Below are 17,248 nucleotides of genomic sequence, written 5' to 3'. Positions count from 1 at the left end.
TGTGAAACCACTGCTCTGATCAGTCATAAAATCACTGAAGAGTATGGCCCAGCAAGACCTATTAATGATTATGAAGGAGAAATCAATAATAGGGAAAACACTTGTTTGGCTCTCAAAAGTCAGTCCCAATGCTCTTCTCTCTAACCTGTTGCCCACTAATGTGTTTGAAAAAATGAAGTACTAACTTTCCCACCTACATGATCCAGGTCTGAATAAAGGGATGTCAGAGAAATAATGCTAGGGATGGACTAGGGAATAAGGATTCTGGGAAAGTGCTTTTCCTTTATTTGAAAGAAGAGATGTATACTGGGTGCTCTTTGACAGCTTTGCTTTCCTTCTCCACTTGCCTCCTTACTTCTCCCCACTTTCTGCCTTGAACAAAGTCATGAAGCCTGGAGCTGTTGCAGCTACCACATTTTGAAAAGTCAATATTAGATTCATGCTTTGTCCTATGGTAATGTCACTTCTGTGAAGTAGAAAATAAAATGCATCATTTTCGTTTGTATTGCTTTTCAAAAATAAAATCTCAATTTTGGGGATTGCTATTTACTATAAAATTTTTAATAGAAAAACTTCTAATTATTTTCTTCTTGGAACCTTTTTACTCAGATGAGGACTGTCTACCTTTAAGGATTTATAGGCAATTGATTTTTTAAAGCTTAAAATTTTAAACATTCTTGCCTTTGTCCAGAAGAACTTCCCAAATAGATCTTTTAGTTACATCTAAATGAGAAGAAAATGCCCTTTCTCTGTTTGGGGGGAAAAAAGAAAACTGTAAAATAACCCAACTTCATGTTTTACAGGAAGAAGCTAAATGTTCTGTTGGGTAAGGTGAAACATCTGTGTGTCTCTGCAGAATTTATTTTATTTTATTTTTCAGATAGAGTCTTGCTCTTGCCCAGGCTGGACTGCACTGGCCTGATCTCAGCTCATTGCAACCTCCACCTCCTGGGCTCAAGTGATTCTCCTGCCTCAGCCTATAATCACGTGCCACCACGACTGGCTAATTTTTTGTATTTTTAGTAGAGATGAGGTTTCACCATGTTGCCCAGGCTGGTCTTGAACTCCTGACCTCAAGTGATCCACCCACCTCAGCCTCCCAAAGTGCTGGGATTACAGGCATGAGCTACTGTGCCCAGCCTCTGCAGACACTTTTTAAAAAGAAAATTCTGTATTTAAAGGTTTAGACAGAATACCCTATGTCATCAGTGGGAATGGGGCTGTGTTTCTGCTGAAGAGAATAGAAAACCCTACCGGCTATGTTCCTGGGAAGCACCTGGATGCAGGGCAATTGAGACTTAGGCAATAGGTCTTCTACTGGAGGGAAGTAGAATTTATTTCCTTTGATATGTGCAACTAGACTCTTCTTTGCTTTGAGGAAGCTGCCCCTGCTGTGTGCAGGTGGCCCTATGGCCAAGAAGGGACATAACTTTTCAGGGCCTTCATGTGTTTGAGACTGAGTTGATGGGCTCTTAGACTAACTACATCCTTGGCTGTAGTTAATTCAAGACACTTTTCGTATTTCATTTCCCCATTCAAGAACCATTAGCAAAGTCTGCCAAGTTATAATCTTGTCTCAGGAAGGGTGTGTGGGAAACAGTCTGTGTCCATGGCACCAAGGAGGGGAAGAACAGCAGAGTTAGGAGCCGCAAGAGACAGTGCACCTCAAGGGGGCCAAGACCCTTGCTGGCTCCAGCAGCTCCTAGGGTGCTCTAGAGGAATGGCCCAAACACCTGTGAGGCGGCTCCCTATGGAGGATGGGACTTTTTGTTGACCAGTAGGGTAGATGCAGACTCAGGGTCATCATAATTTGAGCTATTCACAGAGAAGCGTGTCTCTATGGGATGCGGAAGTTGGGGATAAATTTGTTACACATGGTTAGTGGAAAAGCTGCTAGAGCCCCAGCCTCCCCCTGTGAAGTATTGGCTTCTTTCTACCCTTTTCCTCTCGGGATGCTATGCATTCCATCAGGCTTGGCTAGAATCCCACATCAGGCAGGGTGGCAGCTCCTCCTCCTGTGGACTCTGTGACACATATCCCAGGCCCTGCCATGTTTATCCAGCACAATGGCAGTTTTGGTTTAAGAGAGTGACCCCCAAATAGCCTGATTCTTAGAGTCAGGGTCACCACACCAGCTGATGTTTCCACATCCCTGCAGCCCTCAGGAAAAGAATGAAACGGACAATGGGGACTCTAGTAAGTATTTGAGATAAGATAGTTATTAGGAAATCTAGAGATATAAAGGAGCAAAGAAAATAAGGACTTACCAGATTGTCCACAGACTGGAGCTGAAAGAGAGTAAAGAGCCAGCCATCAGCATAGGCAAGGAGTCCCAAACTATTCACCCTGAGAGCCCACACACTCGTATGCTACTTCCAACCAAGAGGAAGAGAAACGCGTTCCGTTTCACCCATCCCGGGGAAGTGAGGAAACACAGTGGCTGGACGCTCAGGCTGTGGGCTCAGACGGTCTGGTTTGAATTTTAGCTGTATGACCCAGGGCAAACCACATGAACTTTCAAGTCTCAGTTTTCTCATTTGAAAAATGAGGCTCACAAAATCGACCTCATAGTAGTACTGTAATGAGTTAGATCTGTAAGGTTTCAATTAATGGCTGCTGTCATTAATTTTTTAGTATGGGGCTGCTGCTGCTCCCTCTTCTCTTGACTCAGAACACTTATTATCATAGCTAATTTGGAACTCAAAATGAGACAGACAGTAGGGGGTAGTAGTTAAAAGCCTAGTTTCCAAAGTTAGATTATGGGTTTGAATTCTGTACTAGCTGCATAAACCTTAGGGATAAGACCAACATCTTTGTGCCTTCATTTCCTCATTTGTAAATGGGAGTTATAAAAGTTCCACCAGATCAAATATTAGAGAATTGGATAAATTTATACATGGCGTAACCTTAGAAACGTGGGATGTGGTCAGGGCTCAGCAAAAATTAATTGACACCCTCACACATTATCCTATAACTATTTGCGTAATATTTTTCTCCTATTGTCGAGTCAGATGTTCTTGCATATGTACATTGAGGTTCTATTGAGAATGTCACCTCTTGAGGGCAGAATCTCTGTCCTGCAGGTCTCCATATCCTCTGTGGTACCCAGCAGTGTGGTATGCCAAGTATACCCATCCATTCACTCCTTAGTTCTCATCATATGTCAATCACACTAACAGGTCTTCCCTTAGTTGGGGTCTGGGGATCAGGTGGGAACTAGACAAATATGCTTAATAAATATTTAATGTACAACAGACTGACTGTTCTTTAATTCCCTAGCTTGAGCTACTAGGAAACCAGTGCCTCATTTGTACAAACACTGACAAGTGGTACAAAAGCAGGAAGAAAAAAATCAAAGGGAAACCATCTTATCTCTTCTCTTCTCATGCTCTTTGCAAACATCAGAGCAGGTTTGATCTTAGAATACAGAGAAGGCAATAACTATTCCCAGCAGATGATCCTTTCTACCTGAGTTCACAATCAGGACTTGGTCCTTCACAAAGGACTCAGTCCATCTTCTCCTCTGGGTCCTCATGCTCTGTGACTTAGGGACTGAACCTAGCCATAGGTTTCTTTTTACATAAACAAAATAAGTCCATTTGGGGATAAAATGATTTTCCGTAGGCAATTAATAGCAAAAGTAGATGAGAAATACATCTTTGGAAATCAATCATTATCATTTTTCCCCTTCTACCAGTAAATCATTATCTTTCCTTTTTGTTCATTTTCTGCTGTTCTAAAATGGGAGTAAAAATCCATGATTGCAGCAGCCCAGAAAAGAGGGCTTTTGCTCATGGTGAGGCTCAGCTTTGCAGCAAGCAGAGGCCTCCTCTCAATCACTTACCAAAGAGCAGCAAGGACGCCCACAGCAGCATGGAAGCCTGCTCCAGGGTTAGAGAAGTAGTTCTTAGTAGACAAGCCAGGTCAGCCCAGATTGCCAAAGCAGCACTTGCCTACACCAGCACCAGCAGCGAGCTCAGTAAGCTTCTTCTCTACATAAAGCTGATTGAGATAATGAAGTGAAAGGGGGAAGTAGAGGACTCTTTCTGAAAACACCAAACAGCAATGTGGCCCAGTGTGAGAGAATCCAAACCATAAAAATCAAAATTTAATAGAACTAAGTACTGCTGTGACATCCTGGCGTAAATCACTTCTCAAGGCTAAAGCTACTCTATTTTCAGGACTCTCTAGCCTCTATCTTTCAAGGAAATCACAACCTATTCTCTCTGCTACCAGAGATGAGGTAAGATTGCAGGCATATTGAAATCCACATAATATAAGGATGTCCCTGAATCTCACCAGAGATGAAGAATTTCTCATTCAACATGGAAAAGGCCTCCTTTGACCCCTGATGCTTCTACTGGAACACCGCCAGCAGGCCGTCTGTATATCTGATGAAACATCTCAATCACAAGGCAACTCTCACCTTGTCTGATATATATGAAAGTATCCTGACTCATTAGTCTGGGAGAAGCCACAGCTTTTGATCTGAGTAGAAGGCAAGCTGAGGAGTAAATTATAGCCCCATCATACTCTTCCTAGATAATAGACCATAAGCCTGGTATCTGGTGGCAGAGAGAATAAGTTGTGATTTCCTTGAAAGACAAGAGGCTACAGAGTTCTGAAAATATGATGGCTTTAGCCTTGACGTCAGGATGTCAGAGTGGGTACTTAAATAATTCTATTAAATTTTGAATTTTGTCATCTGGATTCTTTCACACTGGGCAACATGCCGTTTGGTGTTTTAAGAAACACCTAATGCTCTCCCTATCCATAACAAACCCGAACACTCTGCTCATGTATCTCAGAACTTAAAAAAATGTTAAGAAAAAAACCAGGGAAAAATCCATAATGACTTTTTTGGTACATATAATCTTTTGATATGTATAACTCTTTAAAACTTTTTTATGCTGTTATCTTGTGTATATAGATATAAAAAAATGTTAATGTCAAAAAAAAGAAGCACCGTGGTGCTTCAGGTATGGTGCCAGGTTCTGGAAGTACAGTGTTAATCAAGACTTGGAAAGCTTTCATTCTAGTCAGGAAGACAACAAGTCAACAGGAAATTACATACAAGTGAAAAGTGTTCTGAGAGTCCACTAGGAGAGAAATCTGACCCAGTTCTGGGGATGCACGAGAGGTTTCCCTGAGGAAGTAACATCCAAGCTGAAAGAATATCATTCCAGGACTGAGAGATTAGCATGGACTAAGATGAAAGGCAGTTATCGTGAGCATCATCATCACCCTCAAGATATCTGTGAATAGATGATAGACATAGGATGGATTAAGAGTGGTCTGTATTTTTCTAATATAATGTTTTACTATATATTTTTAATAGTTTATTTTCTAACTAGGGTTTGTATCGAACATCAATTGTATTTTAGACCATGTCCATGGCCTTAGAAGAATAAAAAGGTGAATAAAGTGAATCTCTCTTAAAGACTTAAAAAAAATCAATGTGGTAAGGACCAGAGTAGACATAGGCACAAGGAACCATAGAGACATAAGCTGTCAAGGCGGCAAACGGGTCCTTTGTCTCCTTGCCTTGTGACCTTGCTGTCATCTTTCAGTTGCCTTCACTTGTCCCAGGAGGAGCGAGGGTGTAAAATGGCAGTCAAGAACCTGATCTGTAGAATCCCACACATCCGGATCAAACCTTGACTTCACCTCTTGCTATTTGGGTGACTCTGGTCAAGTACTTAGCCTCTTTCACACTGGTAAAAAGGAGATAAAAATAATGTCCAGCTGAAGTGGATGCTGATATTGATGTTTGTATGAATACATTAATGACATAGAACTCTCGGGTCAGTCCCTGTGCTGAGAACTATTCTGTAATACTCGAAGTAACAAGTGTAATGAACTGGAAAGCACTTTATAATTGACATAATATTCTACCATCATTTTTGTATTCCTTATAACACTGGAAAATAGTGTTTTGCATAAGTTTAGAACTCCAATATTTATTGATTGACTAAGGATTGAGGGGAAGTTGAAATCATATTGCCTGTTTTCTTGTTTCTACCATAAGTTTTGTTGAATGAATAAATTTCAATTAGCAAAATAACATTTCACATTTATGACATTATACAAGATGTCCAAACACAAAAATCATATTTATTTACAACTACTGTGTAAATGTTTAAGTTTACATCAGTCAAGTACTATTTTTGTTGTTGTGTTTAAGTCACGGACAGAAATGTTTCAGTTATTGGTTCCAGAAGTATGGTTTTACTTTGAAACATCAGCCAGGGAGTACATATACCATGATTTATTAAGCAAGTGCTTGACTAACCCGGAACTTTTAGATTTTATGTTAACAAAGGACAAAAATAATTGTTTTCAGTGAGAATGTAAGAAACCGAAAATTTGAAACTTTTCTAATTTTTTTTTGAAAAACATTTAAACCGTTACAGTTTAAAAAATAAATTTTCATTTTGGGGTAATTCTAGATTTATATACAATAGTAAGGATAATACAAAGAGTTCCCATATAGGAAGCCCTCACCTGTTTCAATTTCCCCTACAGTTATCATTTCACATCATGGTGGTACATTTGTCAAAACTAAGAAACAAAGATTGCTGCATTGCTATTAATTACATGCTTATCCAGCTTTTTTCAGTTTTTCCATCGATACCTTTTTCCTCTTCTAGTATCCCCTCTAAGATACTACATTACATTTAGTTATCTTTGCTCCGTCTCTTCTGGTCTGTGAGTTTCTCAGTGTTTCCTTGTTTTTCATGATCTTGACAGTTTTGAGGAGTACTGGTTAGGTAGTTTGTAGTGTCTTTCATTCTGGGTTTGTCTGATGTTTTGCTCATGATTAAATTGGGGTTATGAGTTTTCACAAAGAATACCACAGTGGTAGAGTATCCTTCTCATCACATTGGGGGTATGGAATCTCAACATGACTTATCACTGGTAATGTAAATTGTGATCACTTGGTTAAGGTAGTGTTTGCCAGGTTTCTTCAATGTAAAATTACTGTTTGTCTTTTTCTATATTCTTCTTTTTGGAGAAAGTCCAGCCCACAGTCAGGGTGAGAGGTGAGGTAGGGGGATTTGTCTCCTTGTTCTTATTTACTTATTGATGTAGCCATCCATTCAATCATTTATTTATATCACTATGGATTTGTATGTTTACTTTAAACTTTGGTAACAATATAATGCTTTATTTATTTTGTTGCTCAAATTGGTCCAGCTTTGGTGAGTGGGAGCTCTTTCAGGTCAACTTCTTTGAGCCTTTGACAAACCCTCATCCTTTTCCTTATTGGAACATTTTTGTACTCTCTGGCACTACGAGTTGCTCCTGGCTCATCTTACATTTTCCTGCCCCAACTCTAGAATCAGCCACTTCTTTAAGGAGCCCCAATTCCTTTCAATGGAAATTGATATTTAGAAACCAAGATCTGAGTGTGAGTATGGTCTTTACTACTACGGGAGAATCATACATTTTTAACTATGTGACAGGGAGTCTGTGGTCTTGTCAGTGCTTTATGGTTGGGAAAAATACTGGAGGGATAAACTTGTTGTTCTTGTTATTAAAAGACCCTTCTCCCAAATCAGTGGCTATATACATAATGATTTCTATAGCCATTTGTTAGTGATGGAGGAACAGCTGCTTGGAGTAATCAACTTTGAACTTCAAAGAAAAGGCAGTGAATAAGCTCAGTTACATTTATTTGTAGGCTAGTGCCATGTAGAAACTTCATTTTATTTTCCATGACTGCAGATAAGAATATTTCTAGCCTTCAATGGTAAAATATAATCTCCTTTTGTTTTAGAGACTTTTCAGAGATGATTTCTTGTTCTAAGTTGAGACTCTTCTATCTTCATGAACATACAGATCTTTTTGCTCAAAAACTTGTCCAAAGTGAGAACAGAATCACAGGTTGTTAGTGCCCTCTATTCTAGATTCATAGATCCACAGTTATGTAGTAGAGGGTGTGAAATGGACACCAGATTTGAACTCTAAGGCCTGGCTATGGTTTTGCTTCATCACTTAGAAGCTATGTAGCTCAAGGCAAATCCATTTTGTTACTTGGAGACTTTAACACCAAACTTTGATTTCCCCAATATTTTTATTTCAGAAAATTTTAAACCTTTCAAAAAATGGCAAGAATAGTACAATAAATACTTACCTGCTCCACTGAGAGTTACCAGTTATTAACATTTAGCCATATTTGGTCAGCTTTTTCCTGAGGATTGGCCAAGGCAGTGCTGTTTGAGGGATGTGTCAGAAGGTTGCATGTGCAGGCTGGCTCATTCCAGTGTGTTGTACTATGGGATGGAGCTGGGAGCAGGAAGAGAAGTAGGAAGCTGTAAGCTTGGAACGGGAGACCAGAGCCTGCTTTCCTTATCACGCCTTGTTCTAGTACAAAACTCCCATGATCTTAAATGTTATATTTGAACCCAGACTTCCAGGTCATTATGAAGGTATATTTATCAAAGTAGGAGAATAAAACACATCCTATTAGGTTATTAGATTGATTTATACTTTTTTTTTTTTGAGATGGAGTCTCTGTCTGGCGCCCAGGCTGGAGTGCAGTGGCTCGATCTCAGCTCACTGCAAGCTCCGCCTCCCAGGTTCCCGCCATTCTCCTGCCTCAGTCTCCCGAGTAGCTGGGACTACAGGAGCCCGCCACCACGCCCGGCCAATTTTTTACATTTTCAGTAGAGACGGGGTTTCACCTATGTTAGCCAGGACGATCTCCATCTCCTGACCTTGCGATCCACTCGCCTCGGCCTCCCAAAGTGCTGGGATTACAGGCGTGAGTCACCGCGCCCGGCCAATTTATAACTTTTAAATCCCCAGATTTGTATTAGGAAGACCTCAACTTGCACTGTTGCCAGGGCCTCTACAAAAGTTAGGGAGGCACAGAACACTTACCTAGAAGGGGAAGGGAGATACTGCTTTTCCATTAATTCACTTTATGTGGAAACTGATTTTCTACTACATTCATTTCTATTAGCCAAAACTGAGTTGATTCTTGAAAAAGAATCACCAAAATAAAAGTTTTAAAATCATAATTTTTAGATTTCAAGATTTCTTAAACGAGGCAATTTATTAGACTGTGTATTGAAGTATTAAAAAATTAGGTGCTAAAGTAAAATCACGCATCCGCTGGTAAACAACATTAAGCTAAGCATTTGATGGCTTCCAAATTTTGTCTATAACTACTCATTTTTAGCTGGAACTGCACATCACAAAAACACTCAACAGAGAAACACTTTAGAGAGGTGTATTTACAAAATTAAACTGGATGGTGAGCTTCACTTCATGGGAGAGGAGGAAGTTTACATTTTACCGATTCACCCTGGTTTGATTACTTTTTGTAGATTGGTGCCCCTGGCATCAGTTTTAATCTGGCTCAGCCTATTTCAGGGGGTGTAAATTCAAAACCTATGGGAGCCAGATAGGCAATGTAGAATGAAGAAAGTAATGTGGGAAAAAAACTAACTGCCAAAATTTAATAAAATTTGATTATTTTTGCTGAACTATTGGGTATGTGTGTAACATAATACAAACACTTGTTGGAGGTTATATTTTAAATTCACATTTGAAAACTACAAATTGGAACGCAGACACAATTAATTTTTAATTTTTCCTTTATTATTTATTATTTCTGAACTGGGGACTAAAAAGTTGACATCTCTTCTTTTGCACCAAGAAATCAGCGGCAAAACTTACATTTCACAGTGTATGTGCAACACAGGATTCAGCTTTGTATCCTTTAAATGGTTGCGATATTTAGTTTATTGTTTTATAAAGGCAAATTGCTGTTTGCAAATGTAGGCACTCTGCCCATGGATAGAAACTTTACACAATAGTTTTATATTTAGGATAGCTTCTTCTGAGATATTTGTAGATTTCTGGCATTCCTACATTGCCATATTGTTTTTCAGTATTGTCTTCCCTACTTCTATAATTATTGCTATTTGTAACTCTTCAGTCTCGCTATCAATATTAATTGAAAAAAGTCAATTCAAGCATGCTGGTTTATTTTTAGATTTTTACTTTCTGAATTCACTTTTCAATTCAGCAATTTAGGATATGTAATTCAATCCTTTTATTTCTGGAAACTGATTTCAGTGAATAGGATTATAATTTTCGGTAATTATTCATAAATGTTTATCTGAGAAAGATCCAAAGTGTTTAAATGGGTTGTATTGTTCAGTAAAAAGGCCAAGTATTTGATCTAATCTTTGGTAAGGAGCCAAGACCAAGTTTGTTCATTGGGTGAAATGAAGGAGTTATTTTTTTTTTCAATTCACCATGCCACAAGCAAGCCACCTAAAATTCATGTATAGTTGATCGGCATACTTTGCATCTAATTCATCAAGTAAAGTGCTAACGCTTCTGTGCTTCTAACCTCAGGAATATATCTAACTCATGGTTTTAATTACTGAGTTTGAGATATGTTCTGTTTTTAACTCTTTAGTGCAGAGTGAGTCTGGTGAATAATATAATGAGATTTAAGTTATCTGTCATTACAAAACATTACCATCTTGAATTTAAATTTCATAACAAGTTCAATGTTAGCCCCATTCACAATAGGGTCACCTCTCTATTATGTTAACTAATTTGTCCAGACTACATTCAACTCTTCAGGACCCATGGTAGATTATAAAAATGGCCACAAATTCTTCTCTTCCCTGAATCCATATATTTGCAATGTGACTTTGTAGCTGTTTACCTAGAGAGGTGGAATTTGTTTCTCTAGCTCTTGAATATGTTTTGGCCTGTGTCTTTGTGACATGACAAGCAATATGTCTTTGGTCTCTGTCAATGGTAATCAACTTTGATGAGTAAAATCAACATCACTTGTTGTCATCATTCTTGTCTTGAGAACATCAGCAGGGCTGAAGTGGTGAGGAGACTCCTCCAATCCTCAACTCTTAGTCCCTTACCCACATGTCTTCTCTCCCTTGAGTCTAGTCCTGAAACATCAACCCAAAGGAAATAATTGTCATTGCAGTACACTGGCTACAGCTGGGCAACTAGGCACTATCTAGGGCTGAGTGGACCCTTATGACAGCAAGAAAAATAAAACATGATATTTTGACTGAGACATAAATGAGAATGGGAGATAAACTGGGAAGAAAGAGGTTTGAGAGAGAGGATCTCAGAAAATCAGTAGTCAAGAAAAAGAAAGGTCCTCTATGAATAATGGGGCAATGTAATTTATGTAGGGCTTTTCGACATGGACATTTAGGTGGAGGAGAAACAGGAAGAGGGCAGAGGGTGGTGGAGGGAATACCTTAGCTGGAGGAGCAGTCTGGCAACTGGACACTCACAACCACAATTCTCCACCTTGCTTGGCTTTAAAATTAATGGTATCAGTAGGTTAAAAGTAAGAGGAGAAAAAAAAGAAAGATGTACTATGCAAATACTTGTTCAAAGAAAGCTGAAACTGATCAAAGTGATGTCACCAAGATGGCAGAATAGAAGATATTCTGCTCATAGATAGGAGTTTGTAAAAGCCCAGTGGAGCTAAAGATCTAAGAAGGAAATTTTGAGAGTGCAGACAGATATCCAGGTGGCTGATCTGCCTTGCCAGTATTTCTTCTGGGTTCAAGCCCCAAAATAATCCAGTGCCCCAGGGGGTTGATTACTTTTCTGTTTGGTCTTGAGTTTGCAAGCAAAACTACCTGTCAAGGGCCTGAGAAAAAATTGTGCACACCAGTGCCTTGGCAGAAAGGTTCATCTGTTTGCTGACATCAGTCTTGGCAGTGAACCTGAAAGTTGCCTGGTTGCCCTGCTACAGCCTTCTTCAGCTGAGGTCCGGCATCAGAACTACTTATATAAGGACCCAGAGGAAGATTCACCCATACCTCATAGCCTGGGAGTTTAACCTTTACCAATGGGCTCCTTAGCCTCTGTCCTATACCAGATCCCAAGGGGGGCCAGTCTCAGCTCTGGTTCCTCTTGCTACAGATGGGGAACTATCTCATATGTTCTCAGACCTGCTAAAATATGCATATCTGACTGGATGAATGACACAGGCTCTCCAGGCTCTGTACTACAGAGGATCCTGAGGGGTCTCAGTCTCAGCTCTGGCACTTCCTATTGCAATCGGGGAGCTATCTCAGCTGTGCAGGAACTTGCTGGGAGAGGGATGCCACTCAAGGCTCACCAGGGCAGACTTTTGGCCCAAGGTCCCTGACCAGTGTTTTCATGCAGCCCAGTACCTTCCTTGGGTTTTCTCCAGATCCACCTGGGTTGGAAAGCTGTATCAGAGTCCCCATGAGACTCACAGAAAGCCTGAGATTAGAAAATCTTCTTATTGCTGAGAAAACTGCAGTGGTCACAGGGTCAGGGACACAACTGTCAGAAAACTTAGAATGCCTAGAAGGACCTCTGAAGAAGGACAGGCACACAAAAAGCCAGACTGTGGCTTTTTTATTTTAAAACAAATACTTAATATCTTAATCTGCACACATTGTTGAACTTCCACAAGTATCAAGAAACTTCAGAGAAATATGACCTCACCAATGAGACGAAATAAGACACCAGAAACTGACCCTAAAGTAATGGAGATGTGTGATTTCTAAGACAAAGAATCCAAAATAGCTGTTTTAAGGAAACTCAAAAAAATTCAGGAAAACACAGAGAACGAATTTATAAATTTATCAGAGAAATTTAATAGAGAGATTGAAATAATAAAAAACAATAATCCCTGGAGCTGAAAATGCAATAAATGAAACAAAAAATGCAGTGGAGATTATCACAGAATTGATCAAACAGAAAGATCGGTGAGTTTGAAGACAGTTTATTTGAAAGTACACAGTCAGAGGAGAAAAAAAAGAAATAATTAAAAGGAATAAACAAAGCTTATGGTATCTATGAGACAACATCAAAAGCAAATACTCAGGTTATTCAAGTTAAAAAGAGAACTAGAGAAAGGCAAAGTGGTATTATTATTGTGTTATTATAGTGTAGTGTTATTATTTAAATAAATAATAGTGGAAGGGTTTTCAAACCTTGAAAAGCTAGATATAGATAAGTAATAGATGATGATGATAATTAGATAGATATATCCAGATATTGATCTATCTATATATTCAGTTATAGGAAGGTCAAAGATTCCAATCAGATTCAACCCAAATTATAATGCCACAAGACAAATTATAACCAAAAAAGAAGATCCTGAAAGCAGTGAGAGAAGAAAGCAAATAACATATGAGGGAAATCCAGTACACCTGGCAGCAGACTTCTTAGCAGAAAGTTTACAAGCCAAAAGAGAATGGGATGATATATTCAGCATGCTAAAGAAAAAAAAAAAAAAAAGAACCAAGAATACTGTGCCATGCACAGTTATCCTTCAGGAATAAAGGAGACAAAGACTTTCCCAGAACCCCTTCTGGCCCCCAAAAGTAAAGAAATTTATCAGACCTATTCCATAAGAAATGCTAAAATGTGATTGTTATAGTAACAATCTGTTAAGAGATAGATAATAGAGAAATAAAAATAGACTGCAACACAATAATAGTAGAGCGCTCCAACATCCCATTTATGGCCATAAGCAGATCTTCCAGGCTGAAAATCAACAAAGAAACATCAGTGTTAAACTATATTCTAGGCCAATTGGACCTAACACGCATTTACAGAACATTTCATCCAACTGCTGCCAAATACAGATTTTTCTCACCAGCACGTGAAACATTCTGTAGGATAGACCATATTTTAGATCACAAAACATGTCTTAACAAATCTGAAAAAGTAGAAATTATATCAAATATCTTTTCTGACCTCAATGGAATAAAACTAGAAATAACAAGAGAAACTTTGAAAACTGCACAAAAACCTGGAAATTAGACAACATATTTCTGATAGAACAATGGTTCAATGAATCAATTAAGAAATTTAAACACTTATTGAAAAAAATGAAAATAGAAGCACAACATATTAGAATCTGTGTTATATAGCAAAAGGGGCACCAAGATTGAACCATAAAAAAACAGAATACCACAGTAGATCAGTAAGAAGTAATGAGATGGAAGCAGTAATAAAACTTCTCCCATCAAAGAAAATCAAAAGACCTGATGGATTTATTGCTGAATTCCACAAAACATTTGAAGAAGAACTAATACCAATTCTACTCAAACTATTTCAGTAATCAAAGAGGAGGGAATACAACCAAACTCATTTGAGAAGGCCAGAAATACTCTGATATAAAAACCAGAAAAAGAAACAACAATAAAAGAAAATTATAGGCCAACATCTCTGATGAACATAAATGCAAAATCCACAACAAAATACTAGCAAACAGAATTCAGCAACACATTAGAAAGATCATTCACCATAGTCAAGTAGGATACACCCCAGGGATGCAAAGATAGTTCACTATATGCAAATCAATAAACATGATAACATTATATCAACAGAATGAAGGAAAAAAAGTAGGATGATTATAATAGATGCCGAAAATCATTTGATAAAATTCAACACTTCTTCATGATAAAAACCCTCAACAAATTGGGTATAGAAGGAACATATTACAATGCAATAAAAGCCATATAACAAGCCTATAGCTAATATTAAACTGAACAGAAAAAATTGAAAGCCTTTCTACTAATATCTGGAGGCAGACAATGAAGCCTATATTCACCACTTTTAGTCAATATAGGACTGAAAGTTCTAACCAGAACAATTAAGCAAGTGAATAAAAGAACAGGCATCCAAACTGAAAGAAGTTGAATCTCCCTTGTTTGCAGATAACATGATCTTATATTAAGAAAAAAATAAAGACTCCACAAAAAAACTCTTGGAATTGATAAGCAAGTTTAGTAAAGTTGCAGAATACAAAATCAACCTATAAAAATCAGTAGAATTTCTACCTGCTAATCGCACCCAATCTAAAAAATAAATTTTAAAAAATCTCACTTAACAATAGATACAAAGAATATAAAATACCTAGAAATCAATTAAACCAAAGAAGTGAAAGATCTTTACAAGGAAAAATATAAAACGCTAACGAAAATCATTGAAGAGGACCCGCAAAATGGAAAGATAGTACATGCTCATGAATTGAAAGAATTAATCTTGTTAAAATGTCTGTAATGCCTGAAATGATCTACAAATTCAATGGAATTTTTATGAAAATACCAATGACATTCTTCACAGAAATATATAAAAACAATCCTCATCCTAGCATTCACAGAAGAGAAAGAAATAATGGGCATCCAAGTTGGAAAAGAGAAAGTCAAACTATTGCTGTTCACCATATGATTGCATACCAAGAAAACCCTAAAGACTCATCCAAAAAGCTCTAGATCTGATAAACGAATTAGTAAAGACTTGGGTTACAAAATCAATGTACACAGATCAGTAGCACTGCTATACACCCACAATGACCAACCTCAGAATCAAATCAAGAACTTGGTCCCTTTTATAACAAATACAAGAAATAAATAAAGCACCTAGAAATATACTTAACCAAGGAAATGAAAGATCTCTACAAGGAAAACTATAAAACACTACTGAAAGAAATAATAGATGACACAAACAAATGGAGACATATCCCATGCGTATACGTGGGAAGAATCAATACTATGAAATGACCATACTGTCCAAAGCAATCTACAGATTAAATGCAATTCCCATCAAAATACTATCACCATTTTTCATAGAACTAGAAAAAAAATCCTAAAATTTATATGGAATCAAAAAAGAGCCTGCATAGCCGAGCAATACTAAGCAAAAAGAACAAATCCGGAGGCATCACCTTACCAGACTTCAAATTATACAAGGCTATAGTTACCAAAACAGCATGGTACTTGTATAAAAATGGGCACATAGACCAATGGAACAGCATAGAGAACCCAGAAATAAAGCCAAATATAGTCCACTGATCTTCAACAAAGCATACAAAAACATAAACTGGGGAAAGGACACCCTTCAATATTGTATGACCTTCAACAAAGCATACAAAAATATAAATTGGGGAAAGGACGACCTTTCAATAAATGGTGCTAAGAAAATGGGCAAGCCACATGCAGAAGAATGAAACTGGATCTTCATCTCTCGCCTAATACAAGATGGATCAAAGACTTAAATCTAAAACCTAAAACCATAAAAAATTCTAGAAGATAACATCAGAAAACCTCTTCTAGACATTAGCTTAGGCAGATAATTCATGACTAAGAATCCAAAAGCAAATGCAACAAAACCAAAAAATAAATAAATAGGACTTAAACTAAAAACTTCTGCATAACAACAGAAATAATCAGCAAACAGACTACCCACAGAGTGGGAGAAAACATTCGCAAACTGTGCATCCAACAAAGGACTAGTATCCAGAATCAACGAGCAGCTCAAACAAATCAGCAAGAAAAAAACAAATAATCACATCAAAAAATAGGGAAAGAATATGAATATACATTTCTCAAAAAAAGATATACGAATAGCCAACAGACATATGAAAAAATATTCAACATCACTAATCATCAGATAAATGCAAATTAAAACCACAGTGAGATACCACCTTACCCTTGTAAGAATGGCCATAATTAAAAGGTCAAAAAATGATAGATGTTAGAATGAATGTAGTGAAAGGGAACACTTTTAAACTGCTGGTGGCAATGTAAATTAGTGCAACCACTATGGAAAACAACATAAAGATTCCTTAAAGAACTAAAAGCAGATCTACCATTCGATCCAGCAATCCCACTACTGGGTATCTACCCAGAGGAAAAGCAGTCACTATATGAAAAAGATGCTTGCGCACACATGTCTATAGCAGCACAATTTGCAATTGCAAAGATATGGAACCAACCTGAGTGCCCATCAACCAACCAATGAGTAGATAAAGAAAATGTTTTACATATATACACACATATATATACATATATACACACATACACATTTATATATACATATATACAAGATATATATAATATATATAACATGGAATACTACTCAGCCATGAAAAGGAACAAAATAATGTCTTTTGCACTTCTTCGATGGAGCTGTAGGCCATTATTCTAAGTGAATTAACTGAGGAATGGAAAACCAAATATCGTATGTTTTCACTTATAAGTGGGAGCTAACCTATGAGGATGAAAAGGCTCAAGAGTGATATAATAGACTTTAGGGACTCAGGGGAGATGGTCTAGAGGTGGGTGGGGGATAAACAATTATTTATTGGATACAGTGTACACTGCTCGGGTGATGGGTGCACTAAAATTTCAGAATTCACTTCTAAAGAACTTATCCATGTAGCCCAAAACTACCTGTATTCAAAAACTAC

This window comes from Macaca fascicularis, chromosome 1 (genome assembly GCF_037993035.2).
Source record: "Macaca fascicularis isolate 582-1 chromosome 1, T2T-MFA8v1.1".
Classification (NCBI taxonomy): Eukaryota; Metazoa; Chordata; class Mammalia; order Primates; family Cercopithecidae; genus Macaca; species Macaca fascicularis.
The sequence above is the reverse complement of the archived record's forward strand: the minus strand, read 5'-3'. Positions refer to the sequence as shown.